Source organism: Jaculus jaculus, chromosome 6, assembly GCF_020740685.1.
Source record: "Jaculus jaculus isolate mJacJac1 chromosome 6, mJacJac1.mat.Y.cur, whole genome shotgun sequence".
Classification (NCBI taxonomy): Eukaryota; Metazoa; Chordata; class Mammalia; order Rodentia; family Dipodidae; genus Jaculus; species Jaculus jaculus.
This window is the reverse complement of record NC_059107.1, coordinates 163,203,547-163,218,257: the sequence shown is the minus strand read 5'-3', so window position 1 is coordinate 163,218,257 and position 14,711 is coordinate 163,203,547. Positions and strand designations below refer to the sequence as shown.

Genomic DNA, 14,711 nt, shown 5'->3' with positions numbered 1-14,711 from the left:
GCCTGGGGCTGGGCCCCAGCATTGCCCCATCTGCCCAGTGGGACCTGGGGGAAAGGGAGCAGGGCCTCTGCCCAAGCTTCCATCTGTCCAACCGTCCTGCTCATCACCCAACCTCAGCTTGGCCTTGGAGACTCAGCTCAGGCCTCACTGCCTTCCCAGAGTCGGGCTGAGTCACAAACAGGACAAAGGCCCAAGGCCAAGCCTGTGCTATTTACATACATGGCTCATATAAATGCACACACATGTGCACAAGGAATGGGCATGCTCTGGGAAGGCCTGGTGCCCACATCTCTGCCCCAACTCAGCCAGGAGACCCAAAGCAGCCCTGAAAACTCAGCAGGCCGGGGGGAGGGCGGTCTTCCCAGTGCCCAGCTGGTCTCAGCCCACAACAGACTGGCAAGGCAAGGCCAGCTGGGCCCTGAGGCATGCAGCTCCAGGGCTGGGGTGCAAGGTTAGCGCCCACAGGCTGCCCTTCCCACAGACCCTGCCCCAGCATGGGCAGACCTGGACACACCTGGACATCAGCCTGCTTGGCTGCTCACCGCCTTTCTGGACTGAGGGTTTTGCCTCTGTAACAGAAAGGATCCTGACAGGGCAAAAGTATCCTGGGAATGTGGGATGACACAGAGGAGGGTCTGACCCCAGTGAATCACTGGACTGTTTACAAGTAAGGAGAGAGGGGAGCATGCAGGGCAGAGTCCATGCAGCGGGGAGGGAAGAGCGTGCGGCTTGGGGCAGCAGCATGGGAGGCTCCTCTGCAGATGTGCCTGCCTGCTGGCCCAAAGGCTCCTCGGCCGCCCTTGGCACGAGGCCTGACAGCTGCACTCACTGACAGTGAGAGCCCAAGACCTCAGCCGGGACACAGAACACTGCCAACCCATGGACCACAGCCTGTCAGGGAAGAAGCTGTCACCCGCCCAGCTCTTGGAGACACCATGGTGTAGAACTATCCCATAGGAAATGGAACCTGTACACACCAAACAGCCCCTGGGAGCCCAAGACGGGCAACGTGGGGGCGGGGCGGGGCGGAAGGCCACATTTGAGAGGGTGGGCCACATGATGGCCACATGGAAAACATACACACAGTAACTACGAACTCCAGAGGGACCATCAGTAAGCCTAAAAACACACCAACCGGAGCTGGGGAGATGGCTTAGTGGATAAAGACGTCACTGCTCACGTCTGGGACCCCGATTCAATCCTGAAACCCCACGTCACAAGGAGGAAGTCCGGGGCAGGCTTCTGTAACCCCGTGGGCCGCAGATGAGAGCCGGGGACTGGAGAGTTCCCGGAAGCTCTCAGCAAGCGCAGCGCACAGCACGAGACCCAGGAACAACTCTGCCTCACGTGAGGCAGACCGTGAGGTCAGACCTGCAAATTGCCCCGTGACCTCCACACACACATGCCATGGCTTGCACAAGCCTGCGCTCACACACATGAACACATACACACGTGTACATGCACATAATTTTAAAAAAATAACCAAAACTAGATAATTTCACACTAAACAAATCCCACCAAGGAGAAAACAATCTGTATTGAGAGACTGAAAAACTCACAGGAAGCAAAAAAGGGCACCAGATAACCACCAGAGAAATGAAAAGAAATTCCACTGGTTAAAAAGTTAAGGTTGAGCCAGGTGTGGTGGCGCACACTAATCCCAGCACTCGAGATGCAGAAATAGGAGGATCACTGGGGCCAGCATGGGACTACGGAGTGCATTCTAGGTCAGCTGGAACTAGAGCAAGACCCTACCTTGAAAAACAAAAACAACAATAACAAAGCGGAAGTTGGGTTGGAGAGATGGCTTAGTGGTAAAAGTGAAGCCAAGGACCGAGGTTCGATTTTCTGGGATCCATCTAAGCCAGACGCGCAAGGTGGCACATGTGTCTGCAGTTTATTTGCAATGGCTTGAGGCCCTGGCGCACCCTATATCTCCTTACATATCTCTCCCCCTTCCCAAATAAATAAAATATTAAAAAGAAAAACTATATATTTTTTAAAAGGTGAATGTTATGGATGTAGAGGAATACCTTTAATCCCAGCCCTCAGGAGTTCTAGGACAGCCTGGACTAGAGCAAGACCCTGCCTCAAAAAAATTTTTTAAAGGGCTGGAGAAATGGCTTAGCGATTAAGGCACTTGCCTGTGAAGCCTAAGGACCCAGGCTCAATTCTCCAGGTCCCACGTAAGCCAGATGCACAAAGTGGCACATGTGTCTGTAGTTTGTTTGCAGTGACTACAGCCCTGGCATGCCCATTCTGTCACTTTTCCTCTTGCTTTCCCTGTCTCTAATAAATATATTAATTAATTTAAAATAAATAAATACAGCCGGGCATGTGTCACACACCTTTAACCCCAACACTCGGGAGGCAGAGGTAGGAGGATCGCTGTGAGTTCAAGGCCACCCTGAGACTACATAGTGAATTCCCGGTCAGCCTGAACTAGGGTGAGACCCTACCTTGAAAAACAACAACAACAAAATAAATAAATAGTGTTAAAAAGTTAAAAAGCAATAATAGGGTATTTGAGCAGCCAATGGGATCTATGAAATGTATGCGACGTTGTTCTAAAGGGTGCTTGAATAAATGGGGACAAGTGAGAAGACCATTTCCTAACTCAAGCAAAGATGTTGATGCCACCAAATAAGAAAGTGGCACACATTAATACCTCAGATGCTTCAGGACCTGGAGCATGGATGTTCCGTGAGCCAGTGGTTGCAGCTCTTGAGAGGAGACCTTAGAATCAAATCCAAGATGCAGAGCACATCTCAGGTGCGGAAACACTCCTCCCACCATGGGCAAGTCACTCCTGCCTGCCACCAGCTGTGATGCGCAGGGCTAGAATGTCACTAGTCCTTACACAAGACACCACGGACAGAGCACCACTTCCCCTTGTCACTCCGTGCCAACAGGACAGGACAGCACGCGACTCCACAGGAGGGTATCGGCTTTGAGTGGCTTCAGTCCTTGTCCAAATGCCCCTCGTGCTTTCCTCTTGCCTTATGTCAGTGTATTATCGCGGTAGCACACAACTCAGCCACTTTTAAGGGTGCGTTCTGTGGTATTAACTACATTCATCCACTCATCCTGGAGCACTTCACCTTGTAAAAGTGAAAATCCACACTCATCAGACACCAGCTCCCCTCCCTTCCCCCTCTCCACCCAGCCCCGGGCAGCCATGTCTACGGCTGAATTCAGAAAAGTAAGAACAAAAGTGGTACGGGAAGTAAGTGACCTAAGACCCTACTTCTTTTTGTTCTGGAAACGTCACTCGTGATTCCTGCTGCTGGACACAGAAGGGGGCCGGGGCCTGGCAGGCCGCTGAGGGCAGCGGTGGGCAGCTGGAGGAGAAGTGCGCACACCGGGGAGGCCCCTGCCTGGCTCCAGGCAGAGGGAAGGGAGACGCCCTCTTAGCGGAGGGCTTGACTCCCGGAGGGAGGGCTCCGTGCTGAAGACGGTCCCCTTGTCTGGGAACCTGGAGCTCCTCGGAGCTGGGGCCACCTTCTCTCCTTTGCAGTTAAGCTTCGGCAAGCAAATGAAGCAATGGGAGAGGGACAAGGGGCTCAGCGTCCAGCCCACTGCCACCTGAGTGGAAGGCGCGCTGACTACCGACAGCGGCTCAGTCTCCCAGGCACCCGCGTTACCACCAAACCCAGAGTCCTCTCGGGCTTCTCACCAGGTGCTGTGAAGAGCACCTGAACACACAGACCATCCAAGAAAGAGGTCCTGGAGGGCCCCTCCCAACCCTACAGTCACCTCCTCAAAACCCTTAGGGCTCTCAAGGATGAACGCTTCATGTTACAGTCTATGAGGACCAAATTTAAGGCCACTAGGGATCAGTCCAGGCTGTGCATCTGCCCAAACATGCACCAGGGAGGGACATCATCCACGTGCACATTAGTAACCTCTGTGCCAAGCTGAACAGAGCTCTACCCATGCAGGGTGTCTGCATCCAACAACGGCTGCAAGAAGCCAAGTTCCAGATGGCAGGACTTGGGGAGGACACTGTGCATCAGCACCCCCTGACTTAGACACAGAAAGCCAGCGTGGGCCCTGGAGTTCACAACAGGAGCTTTGCCCACCAAGCCAACATCACGTCCAAGCCTCACCGGCACCCACCACCCTGGTCACTGTGACCATGTCCCTCCACATCCGGCTGCCCACCACCCCCAGGCCATGGAAGAAAGTGAGTTCCAGCCTGTGGTTTGTCTACTTGCCCAAGAACAAGCCACCCCATACACACACAAGCACCTGGTGCACCTGTGTCCCCAGAACCTCCTGCACCCACCTAACACTTGGACTGAAGCGTCTCTTTCTCTTGTCCTGTCAAATTCCACACAATAGCACCTCCTGAGAGGGAACAGCTCCTTCCCCATGGACAGCCTCCCACTCTGTCCCACACCAGGGCCCAGCTTGGCCGCCAGACCTACAGAGAAGCATGTCTTTCTCTCAGGATCCAGGTGGCTCCCAAAGAGCAGGTGCCACCCAGAACCCGATGACCACATGAGCAGCAGCTTCCTTCAAGGCTCCAGAGTGTGATCTGCGAACTGGAGAGATGGCTCAGCAATTAAGGAGCTTGTTGGCAAAGCCTGATGGCTTGGGTTTGATTCCCCAGTACCCACATAAAGCCAGATGCACAAAGTGGCACATGTAGCTGGAATTCATCTGCAGTGGCAGGAGGCCCTGGTGCACCTATTTATTCTCATTCTTTCTCTGTCTCTACCCTCCTTGCAAATTAATAAATAAAAATATATTTTAAGCCAGGCATGATAGTGCATGCCTTTAATCCCAGTACTCAGCAGGCAGAGATAGGAGGATCACTGTGAGTTCAAGGCCACCATGAGTATACATAGTGAATTCTAGGTCAGCCTGAGCTGGAGTAAGACCCTACCTCAAAAAACAAAAAACAACAACAAAACAAAACAAAAAAAGATATATGTGTATACATCTTCTTTTTGTTTAAGAGTGTGATCTGCCAAGTCCCCAGCAATGCCCCTGACCTTGTCCATCACTGCACCTCCACCAGAAGCAGACATGATTGAACAGGGACCCAGCTGGGACTTTTCTGGGCCATGCTTCAATGATGCAGTCCCCACATGTCTAAGATCCAGCTAGGCACTGAAGGCCCAGGGCAGGTTTCAAGGATCCTGGGCCTGCAGGCTCCTAGAGGGACAGAGGGCAGGTGCTCACCGTTCTCTAGGCTCCCCCAGTTCAGAAGGTGCTCCTCCAGGCTCCCAGTCCTTCTGTGCAAACGGGACACAATCCAGCCCGCTGGCCCTGGAGCACACAGCACTGCTCTAGAAACACACTGAATGACTTCCGGACACACAAAGGAGGCAGTGTCTGGGAACCCCGGACTTGGAAACCATAGGCGGCTTCATTTCCCTTTCCAAGCTCAAGGCTGAAAAAACGAATGTGGCTTCCAATCTCCAGTGGCTGCTCTGCAGGGAGCTCCGCCACACCTTCTGCAGGCCAAAGCTGCTTTCTGAACTGTGGGTCTGAGTTCAGGTCTATAGGTCTGCAGCCCACAACCGCCAAGCGGGGCCTGGCTGTCCCCTTTGCCCTGCCTTCTTCTGGCGGCTCTCCCACAGATCCCCAGATAAACAACCTCTCCTTTCCCACAGCACATGAATCCCCACTCCCTAACAACTTTCCCAGGAGGTCCTCCAGATGTGGAACAAGACACAGCCACCTGGCCCTCGGCCGAGTCTCGGTCCTCTGGGGAATGTGGACCCAAAGCCTGAAGGACAGGGACAAGCCACTAAAGCCAGGCTCAAATCCGAGACCCCACCCCACCCTACAGTTCCAGCCTTCCCCCACCCATGACCAGCCCTACAGGGAGAGACCCAAGCTCCCAAGTGCACACAGTTCCCAAGCAGTCCATCTCCCCAGGCCAATCCGGACCGCAGAAGCTGGAGGCCCCTGTGGTGTGCCCTGGACCTCGTCCTCGCTCTTCCTTCTGCGCTCGGCTATTGCCACTCCAGCATCAGGCTTACCAGGCTGGCTTGCACCTGATGACCTGCGTGTGTGCCTCACCTCCCTCACCCCAGTCCACACCACGGTCTCTCGGCTGGGCAGCGCACAGAACCCACGTGCTCCCGTTTCGGAACACCCTGGAGGTGCGCACGGGCCTTGCCCAGCCCTGCCGGCACACTAAGACTTCCCCTCCACTTTGCAAACAATGAAGAGAAGCGAGACCGTCCCACAGCGCGTACCGCCACGCTCTTTGCACAAAACCTCCATCGCTACACCACACAGTATGCCCGCCACAGACACAAGAGCCCCAGAAGGCCCCAGGAGCCCGGGCCAGGACAAAACTCAGTGAAATGATTTGGAAATGATGAGACTTGGGGATGTCATACCTCCACTTACGTTCCTTTTAATGCACTGTGTGCATTTACGTGTGTGTGCATGCATGGGGAGGGCCGAAGACAGCACCAGCGTCATCCTCAGTAATGCCACCGCTTCTGAGACGCGGCTCCCCATTGGCCCGGAGCTCACCGGTCAGGCTGGGTCAGCCAGCGAGTGAGCCCCGGGAACCCACCTCCGCCCACCTCCCCAGGCTGGGCTGCAGGTACGCGCCATCATACCTAGTATTTTTGCGAGGGTACTGCGGATTGAACTCAGGTCCTCATGCTGGCAAGGTAGATGCTGTGCCAACTGAGCCATTCCCCACCCCCAGCCCTTGCATTCAATTTTACCAGCCAATTTTAAGTTTGTGGCTTTTACTTCTATGGATAACCAACTCCTAGGACTCCCCCCGAAGCCCAGGAATCAGCTCTTGTGAACCGGCCCCCAGCTCCAGCATGCCACTGGCAGGGCTCCTCTCAAACTGTGCGGCCACACTGCGCCTGCCTCCTTCCCTGAGGACCCGGGGGCACAGTCATGACATGGCCTGAGAGCTACCAGCAAACTAAGAGCAAACTGAGAGGCCCAAAGAGGTCAGAGAGGAGAGGAGCAAGGTGGCAGGGAGCCACAGGACCAGCCTAAGGAATGCCAGCTACAAGTGCCTCTGACCTCACCCTGCTCCCTGGGCATGTGACCACGGTGGGTCCCACAGAGATTGATGCAAGGGCCTTGCTGACCACTGGACATGACCTGAGCCATTCCCTGGACTCTTACGCCTCTCCGCTTGCCACCTGAGCTCAACTATTGTCCAAGGCCAAGTTATGCCACCAATCATGTCACCTGACAGGGCAACCTAGGGCCACCATACCACACCACAGCACTGAAGGGTGGTAAGGGGTACTTGCTTATTCCAAAAGTGCATCTTACCCTCCAGTTTCTGCAAAGCCAAGCAGGACGAGGCCACATCTCCCCTAAGTCTCCAGTGGGAAGGGGACAGGAGCTTACACTTGACGGGCCCAAGGCCTGTGGTATTCGGGTGGCGGCAGCCCAGAGGCAGACCCGGTAGCCTTGGCTGTATGACATAACCTCTCCCCTGTCCTGGCTTCCTCTGCTAAGGGGATGGAGCTGAATCCTGACTCACAGAGCTGTGCAGGATGATGTGACAGTGTGTCAGAAAGACCCAGAAACTCACCTGGCCAGCAGCAGCAGTGGCAAAGATGCAGAACCCCTTTCCAAAATGGGGCCCAACAAACACTGCTCTGCAGTGTCACCATCACATAACCACTGGGCACTGTGATCCACCACCATGGGGCAGGCAAGGGAAGCACAGTAAATGTTCTGAGACTACCGGAAGCCCCTGAGCCTGCGAGTTCTGAGCAGGCCCAACCTGGGGTCCTCAGGGCAGACTGGAAGGGCCTGTGGGTGAGAGGCTACAGGCAAAGGGAAGGAAGGACTCTGATGCCCAAACTAAAAACAAGGCTCACCTGGGAGGCCCTAGAAGCAGGAAGCCACTTCAGCCAGCCACCACACTTGTCTTTGTCCCCATCCTGGGCAAACCCCTCCACGCCCTCTGACCCTATCTTTTGATAGCTTGCAGGACTGAGGATGAGATCAGGCCTGGCCTCCTACAACTCAGTTTCCTGATCTCTAAGGAAGAAAGGGTCCTGGATCAGATGTGAGCTCTGCCCCTAAGAACCATCTCCAGGTATTCAGCCTCCATCCGGACTCACACAGAATGGGCTCTGGGACAAAGCCCAGCTGAATAAGGCAGGCAGGACTGGCTCCCAGGGGTCCTGGAGACTCCAGACGGGTGTTCTGCCCCCCCCCCAGGCCTCCATGGGACCCAAAGCTGATTCTAGGCCCAAGGGTAGTGACGCTTAGGAAAGACCCTTCATCCAGCCAAGTTTCTGCCCAAAATGAAGTGGTCAGGAAGTCAGTCAGTTGGTCATGGGCATAAAGATTCCAGTACTTCCCTTCTCAAGCTCCAAGGCCAGCAAGACAGCCACTGAGCCTTTCTGGGGGTCAGGAAGCAGGGCAGGCTCCCCAGCCACTATCTTTCCCTCACCAGGAGTCACAACTCTGAGGAACTACCGTCAAGCCAACTGACAGATGGCAGACCAGACCCAAGGCTGGGATGCAGGTGAGGTAAGAGAAAGATGCTACCATAGCGATACAACCTAGCTCCAAAGCCCCCCAGAGCCACCACCCTCAGACACCCTCCCTGGTACACCCTCACTATCTCCTTTACAAGCTCCTCGGCCTGCGTACTTGGTGAGGAGCCTGGCAGAGTGGTCACAGACATTCATTTAAGATAACCAAACTAGAGCTGGAGAGATGGCTTAGCGGTTAAGGTGGTTGCCTGCAAAGCCTAAGGAGCCAGGTTCAATTCTCCAGGTCCCATGTAAGCCAGATGCACAGGTGGCACATGTGTCTGGAGTTCATTTAGAGTGGCTGGAGGCCCTGGCATGCCTATTCTCTCCTTCCCCTCTCTATTTGCCTCTTTCAATCCCTCTCTCTCATAGATAAATAAATAAAATATTTTTTTTAAAAAAAGAAAGCCCAATTAGCAGGAAAACCTAAATTTTGACAGGTAGTTAAGCAAAGCCTCCGTTGTGTAAGCAAATAGGCTAGGCAACAGGAAACCCACACACAAACTCCTTCTGGGCAGAAGCATTCTTCTTCCAACTCCTTCCATCACTCCAGGCAATCAGGACTGGGGAAGAGATAGCCAATAATGCAACTGGAAGAAAGTACCTTCCAGAGCCCCTGATCAACCTGCTTGCCTGCCGTGGGCCTGGCCCACATTCCAGAAGGCAGAACACGAGAGCAGTGGGTGGTCTGAAAGCAGACTATGCAGAGGCAGGCCTCCACAGACAGGTGTTGCGCAAGGCCAGGTGGCCAGGTAGGCTGGGAACCGGGCAGCTCCTGCCCTGTTCTCCCTGTAGCGCATGATGGGCATGGCTGCGTGGGACTGAGATATTTATGGAAGCAGGTGCCAACAGGTAGCAATGGACAGGGAACTGGCCCAGAAGCTGTACGTGACCCTCTGGTCCTAGCCCGATACACTGAAGACCAGGGCCTCCCAAAAGAGTCTCAAAACTTACTGACCCACGAACCAGAGCTGGGCGTCAGGTGTGTCAGAATAAACCTCGGCTCCATAGCAAACACTACGGTACTACTTTTGGAGGCCCAAGCAATACACACTTGTGACCCACCACCCATGTGTAGGAAATATCCACCTCTCTTACTGAAGAGACTAGGGACTCCAGAGCAGCGAACATGAAGCAGTTTGTTTTCCATCTTAGAGGGTCAGACACAGCCCAGAAGGAAAAACGGTGGCTGCAGTCTGAGCACAGAAAGCAACTTTAGTCCCTGAGGGCCGCGGCCTCTTCTTGTCCTTCCTCACTGGCTGGTGCTTGGGGAGGCGCGGTGTTTCCTGGACGTTGTGTCTATGTTTCTTCTTCTCTTTTTTATTGACAACTTCCAACAATGACCTTATCTGAGTTTATCCCCCCCCCCCAACATGGACCATGGGCTTTACCTGCTGGGCTGTTAATTATTCTCTTTTACAAACCTTTGTGGTTTTGTTTTTTTTTTTTTTTTTTGGTAGGAGGAGTTAAGAGGACCCGACAAGCAGGTGCTGGCAGGTGCCCAGTGTCTCTTGCTGATCTACAACTGAGCCTACACTGACCTGGGCATTTTGTCTTGAAAACAGACCATCACGTTTTTATTTTGTACACATGAGACTTCTGAAGGAAAGGAGCAAGAACTAGTCACGATCCACGTGAGGCCAGGCGGCCCAACGCCAGAACCCAGTGGGGGAAGCCTCCTGATGCCACCTGCCCTCTCGTCCCACCTGGGTGGAGCTCCCCTTCCCAGCACATACCTACCTAATCAGGGAAGCCTGCAAGAAGAGCAGCACCCATGGGCGCCGGAAGAAGAGCCAGCTCCCAACAGCCACTGGCCCCGTCCGCATCTAACAGCAGCCAAGGTGCCTGTCAGTGCCAGGGGATGCCCCTTAATTTCCAAACTAACCACATAGTGAGGAAGAACACAGGAAATGCCGAGACGCCTACGCTGGGTTCTCAGAGGCTGGTCTGCCCAGGGATTGGTCAATAAGTTCTCTGAGACCAATCTGGTTCCTAGTCACGGTGCCAGGCAGGTGCCAGGATCCAAATACACAAGTACTGGGCTCCCAGTGGTCAGCCAGGCCACCGCCTGAAGTCCCTAAGCCATTCTCCCAGGAGCTTCCCAGCCTCCACATAGGCTGCTCCACATCCCAGGCCACGCCCACCAGACCACTGAATCCAGTGTCCTGCGGGTCTTCTGGCCGACCTCCAGGCTGTGCATGGCCAGGTGTTGTGTCTCTTTGCAATATTCCCTCCTGGAGGAAGGCTCTCGAGACGAGGAAAGCTAAGGAAACTCACAAAGCTCAAAAAGTTGTCAGATTCACAGCTCCCTCCTCCAGTTACAAAAGCCATAAGGCAACTGCTGGGGAGGAAATCCTCCAATTGCCCTATTCCTAGGGTGGTTGCTCATTGAGACAGCTTCATTTGAGTCACCCATGTTCCTGTAAGTAACTCCTCACACTCTTGTGAGTAACCTCCATAAACTCACTGGTTCACGAAGCTACACTTGGGTGGAACTGTTTCTTTGATGTGCTATGGGTGCCCCGTGTGGGGTGAACAGGCCTTTGTTCATATCTCCCCAGGAAAAGACACCAAAAACCAAGGCCTGGCACATGACCTGGTACCAAGTGACTTCTGAGCGAGACAGATTCCAAAGAAGGCCCTTGTTCCTAACGAACCAGAACACCCCCCCCCCCCGAGCTAACCCTCAACCTTAACCAGCACCCCCACCCCCAGGTGAAGCCACCAAACCCCCTCTTTCTATCCAGTGACTTCTGTCTTCTTCTTCTTCTTTTTTTTTTTTTTTTTTTTTTTTTTTGGTTTTTCAAGGTAGGGTCTCACTCTAGTCCAGGCTGACCTGGAATTCACTAGGTAATCTCAGGGTGGCCTCCAACTCATGGCGATCCTCCTACCTCTGCCTTCCAAATGCTGGGATTTAAAGGTGTGCACCACTATGCCCAGCTAACTTTTGTCTTCTTAACTCGGCTCAGCTATAGCCAGGGGACCTCATCCGGATGACAGCCTCACACACAAGCCAACCCTAGGTATTTATAAGTCAACGTGGCTGCCAGCATGGTTGTCGTCCAGTGATTGCTGTTTAAAACACTACACGGGTGTCTGGCTAAATGCATGTATTATGCTCACCAAACTGCTCGGTAAGCACTGCTCTTAATGTGCATATCCATATATTAATGCTACTCTTGTTTTTGGTTAGAGAAGCTTCTCTTTTAAGATGGTGGTGACCTCTGGGATGACTCAAAAGGCACCATAGTGCTGAGAAGAAGGGACAGAGCAGTACCCCACACTGACACATCTCTCTCACACCTTCCAAGGCTCAGTGTCCATTGTGGAAGAGGTGGTGGAAAGAATGTAAGAGCCAAAGGAAGGGTAGGACTTCTTGTAATGCACTCTTCCAGACACAAAATGGCCTGGATATCCATGACCTCACAGTGCCTGACACTACCTACACAAGATGCTCATAACAGGAGGAAAAGATGATGACATCAAAATGAAAGAGACTGATTGAGAGGGGGAGGGGATGTGATAGAGTGGAGTTGTGAAAGGGGAAAAGAATTATCATGGCTTCTTGTCTATAATTATGGAAGTTATCAATAAAAAAATAAAGAAGAGCAATATTAATAATGAAAAATAAAACAAAACACTAGCTCAGAGAAGGCTCCTACCCAGTTAGCCACAGGGTCACGCACAGCCCAAGCCCAGGACCACGCAGCAGACCACCCTTTGTGCCCTGGTACAAAACTCAAGTCCCTGAATGAAAGAACAAAACCTACAAAGCAAAAACCCTGTAGACCTACCTGGCACCCCAAGTCCAGGCAGGAGAAGGCTACAGGCAGCCCTGATGGCAACACGTCTGCTCTGAGACTGACTGGATACGGGGGTGGTTCCCATTGGGTGGAAAAGAAAAATAAGATGTATGCGCAGGGCTCAGGAAGACTGAGGACAGCCACCTAACCAATGCTCTGAGTGCTCCCTCCCCACGGGCCAAGCATGAAACTTCTGGCCTATTTTATCCGGGGCTTTGTTATTGTTAAGACATGGTTCATACCGTAACCCAGTATCCCACATTGGTCTGGAACTTTGTAGCCCAGGCTGGCCTCACAGGAGGAGTAATCCGCCTGCCTCAGCCTGCAGGGTGTGCTTGGATTACAGGCACGCGTCCCCTGTGCGGCTTCAGACGGGCTTCTAGACTCTTGGTGCGGGGACACAGCAAGGTGAGGCTGACAACAGCTGGCGCTTCCCTCTGGCTCAGGGACAAGTGCCCAGCCCTGAGGGACAGACAGTAATAGCCCAGGAGGGCTGTCCCTGGAGCAAGAGTCCCGCCAGGGGACTGAGTAAGAGCCAGCCCCTGCTGCAGAGGAAGCGACCACAGGGAAAGGGTGCAGCCGGCAGGGCAGAGTCCTATAGCAAGAACAAACCAGAAAGGAAGTGGCAGGGATGGAGGAAGCCTGGTGAGGGGCTTGTTCTGTTCCCAGCACGGCGTGGGACTCCAACCCACGTGCAACCTACACGGGAGAGAGGGCACTGACCGGGACCTGTGGGTTCAATGCAGACACAGTGGACACAGAGCTCAATGGGATTCACCTGGGAGGCCCTGCCAGGTGGCAGGGCATTGGTAAGGTGACAGGGAATGGTCACTAGTAATCCATCCCACTCAGCCCGAGGCAGTTTGCCTGCAGCCATGCGCAGTGTGACGCCTTGCACACCAGCCAGCGGGCAGCCAGGCTCCCAGCTGCTGCTTCCCTCGTCTCTGGGTCAGGAACTGCTACACAAGCAAGCACAGGAACTGTCCACGGCGATTACTGTGCTCCCACGTCCTTTTTGCATGAATGTGTAGGTGTGTTCACACGTGTGTCGTACATGTGTTTGTGCACATGCATATGAATGTGTATGCATATGCATGGTGTCATCCTCACTTGCTCTCCACCTTCCCCTCTTTGGAGACAGAGTCTCACTGGACCTGAAGCTGACCAGGTCAGCTGGACGAGCTTGTCCACAGGTCCCGGAGGGCCTCCTGTCTCCACCCCAGTGCTGGGCTTACAGGTATGCACCACCATGCCCTGTCAGGGTGTGTGCTAGGAATTTGCACTCAGGTAGGCGTGCTTGCATGGCAAGCAATTTACCCCCGAGTTGCTGTTCTCCCCTTTCTGAGGCGACCTAAGCTGACCTGGAACCCACTCTGTGGCCCCACACTTGCCTCACATTCGCTGTGACCTGCTACCTCAGCCTCTGGGTGCTGGGATTATAGGTGTGAGCCACCACGCCCCGCTCGTATCCCCACTCTGAGAAGACGAGGAACTGGAGGTCAGGAAGGAAAGGCAGAGCCGTCGTGAGGTGGAACATGGCATCCAGCCCAGAGGGGAGCCGGGGCTGAGTGGCATGCTGGCCTGGCTTCTTGTACCCATGCTGGGCCAGGTGTGGTGGGAACTGCCACCACAGTCATAGCTCCAAGGGACCATGGAGAAGCCTCGAGGTTCCACTAAAAACAAGTCCAAATCCGCTTGTGACCACAAACCTACTCCTGGGTCCATGCCCAAGGGTGTTAGGAGCATGGCCTCCACCGCCTGCGCACCGCTGCTCCCACGGGGCCTCCCCGCCATCCTGTCACACAGGACCCTATGGGGCACTAGCATACCCACTGCCAGGTGTTGGTGGGAGACAGCCAAGCGGGACGCGGCTCAGGCTGGGCCAGCAAGTGGCTTCTGCCTACAAGTCCTGCCAGGGGGCACAGCTTGGGAGAGACGTGAGCCCAGGAAGCAGGCAAAGGAAAGACAAGTACCTGGAAGCCAGTATGAGGCCCAGTGCTAGGACAGATGCTGCCGGGCAGGGGACACGGTGGTGAAGGAGGAGCTAGGGGTCACGGCCCCATCCTACCCGGACATGAGGTGAGGGCAGCTGGGGGACAAAACAGCCCTGTGGAGACCTCAGTGACCCAGCTTCATCCTCATACATCTAGCACATGAAAATCACCAGCCTAGCCATTACAGAGAAACTGAGGCAGAAACGGGTAGCCAGACAACGGTAGCACCTCACTCCTGAGCAGCGTTCGAGGCTCTACGCCACAGGTCTGTGATGCAGTGACCCTGACACCAAAACCTTTGCCATCCTGAACGAGGCGTGTCCTCGCTCCTCCTGCATGATCAGGCCAGGGGCGGGGCTCCTCTGGGCAGTCTCCTGGTCATGGTCACTGTCACACCACCTTCACAGGGCGCGCAC

General features: G+C 54.2%; 1 protein-coding gene across 1 annotated transcript in view; it reads right to left on the bottom strand.

Annotated features, from left to right (window-relative positions):
• The window catches only part of Gramd4 (GRAM domain containing 4), an 87,396-nt gene that overhangs the window by 50,642 nt on the left and 22,043 nt on the right, over positions 1-14,711 (bottom strand). The gene's annotated exons all lie outside the window — the stretch shown is intronic.